The sequence below is a fragment of the Brassica oleracea genome, chromosome C7 (assembly GCF_000695525.1).
Source record: "Brassica oleracea var. oleracea cultivar TO1000 chromosome C7, BOL, whole genome shotgun sequence".
NCBI classification, from domain to species: Eukaryota; Viridiplantae; Streptophyta; class Magnoliopsida; order Brassicales; family Brassicaceae; genus Brassica; species Brassica oleracea.
The window spans coordinates 28,135,661-28,138,247 of record NC_027754.1 but is presented as its reverse complement, the minus strand read 5'-3'; positions in this window follow the sequence as shown (position 1 = coordinate 28,138,247).

Here is a 2,587-nt window from a genome sequence, read left to right as displayed (position 1 = left end):
GTTCGTCGGTATATTCCGACGACCGATGTCCGTCGGTAAATTCCGACGCCTACAGTTCGTCGGAATAAACCGAGGAACCACGTTCGTCGGATTTGTAGTTTTCCGATGAACTCCGGTCTCCTGTAGCCGCATCGTAATATCGTCGGAAGTTCGTCAGAATGACGTTTCTTGGTATTCGTCAGAAAGTCGTCGGAATTTCTGACGAAATTCCGACGAACTTTTTTTTTCCGACGAAACGATACCGACGGACTGGTTCGTCGGAATTTCGTCGGAATAGACCGATTCCGACGAATTACCGACGATTTCGGCCATCAGAATCCCCCTGTTTTCTTGTAGTGGTGGGGCTAATTTGAAAAATTGTCACTGAAGAAAATCCAGTTATACTATATACTTCGAAAAGCACTTATATATCGAGTTTGATGATTTTATCCGATGATAACTATTTTTTTTTATATAACCCTGGTGTAATTCCAAAACTTTTTAGGCTTAAAGACTAATCATTATGCGATCCATAGATATTCGAGTTTTCTTTCATCAAACGTCTACGGATAGCCAAAAGAAATCTAACCGAGGATGGAAGTTCCAACTGATGTCATTTTACCAGTAGGCCAAGACCACTTGGTTGATAATAACTAAATATACATTTGATGTATTTTCAATTCAACATTGGAGGTGATTGGTTGGATTGTAACTGTAGAAAATTTAATTTAGGATTTAGTCTGTAGGATTTTTTGATTTAGATTTAAGAAATGTACCTTTAAAATTTCTTACAGCCAAAAAGATGGAGCTTTAGAAAATAAGATTTTTATAGTTATTTTTTTTGTTTTTTGGTTGTAGTTTTAATTTTTTGGTTGTAACTTTAAAAACTAATATAAAGTATGATTAATGGTTTTTAAGGTTGTAGATAAAAATTAAAGGTAAAATCACTTATTCCAGTCCAACCAATCACCACCGTTAAATAAAAGGAAAGTAAGTGGAAACATTACCTTGTTTTTGTTGTTGGCGACGGAAAGTAAAATACGTCAAGAACGTAGGTAGCAACTATTGATGTTTTTTGTCCATCGAGAATCATGACTCATTAGTCATTAGTTGCTTTTTTGGGATCATCGAGAATCTATCAAAAGATATCTACAAAGCCTGCGATTGTAATTGTGTACAATCATTTGCTTATATTTTGTTAAAAAGTTAACATAGCGTATCTCGAAAATGTTTCCATCATTTTTCAGCAATATTTGAAACCATGGTTAATATTTTTTTTACGATATAACCAAGTTTCTTAAAGACTATATGCATGCTGCTGCTTGTAGATTGTAGTTCGTAGTTTCAATCTAAGAAAGGACACACGAGCAGCTTATATTTTTTGTTTTACCTTATAGGGTTAAACAAATAAATGTAAAGTGTAAAGTCAATAGATGCTCATCGTCATTTTCAGTTAGGAATCATGTCTCGTTTCCTTGTTATTTATTTTTTAATATATTACTTTTCCATCAATTCCATACTTTTTACGATGTATAATTATGGGAATTATATTCTTTTAAAAGCATTAAAACATTGACCATCGTTCTGATGTGAAAACTGAAAAGCAATTTGTGCAGCATTGTGACATTGATCATCGTCAGCATTTCAGTAATTGTTCTTTAACATCCTATTGTCGTATTTTAACGTTAATAACATCTAAATTATTTAACTCTAATTAATTTATAAAAACAATATAAACAGCGTTGGCTCTAACTTTCTAACCTTTATTTTGGTTTTTATCAGAAAGCTTCTTAACTTGTAATCATGCCCCCTTGACTTGGATTTAAAGTCATAAATTAACGTCTGATATTGATATTTAGGGTTGAAGAATAAGATGCAGTGGTCCACCACGTAACAAGCCATGTGTCGGTTACGGTCAAATGCCGGTGCCAACATCTAACACGTGTCATTCTAACAACCATAAATTCGCCTTTGTCATCTTTTCTTCGTTGAATTTTTTACTTGGCTAACACAAAGATGACCGGAGACTGACTGTTTCCGTTTAACCATTAGCTATCATCGGCTTCCTCGACAAAGTTGTTCCCACCATCTCCCACTTCTATATAAAATGTTACACTTTTAACGTCCAGCCTTAAGGGGAAAATGGCTCATTCCCCTATGAACTAGTTGTTCCCGGTTTTTTCACACACGAACTTATAAGTCATGCCAAAAACCACATGAACAACGGAAAAATAATTTATTCCCCTATGAATTAGTTGTTCTCGGCTATTTCACACACAAACTTTTAAGCCATGCCAAAAACCACATGAACAATTCTTTTTTTTTGAATTACATACACAAAATATCGATTTTAAACTAATTCCCCCAAAACCGTAAATGGTGTTGTTTAAACGTTAACTTGGGTTATGAGTGGAGGGTCGGTTTCATTTAGGTTGATAAAAACATAATACTATATCGTTTTTTTCTTCTTCTTTTTGTCAACTGCTCTTCTTCTTCAGAAATCTTTTTACTCTTCATCATCAATTGAGGATAAAAAATATTATTCTGCATTTTCGAGTTATATGACATAGTAACCGGTTGGGGTAGATATTTTCGAGTTATATGACAT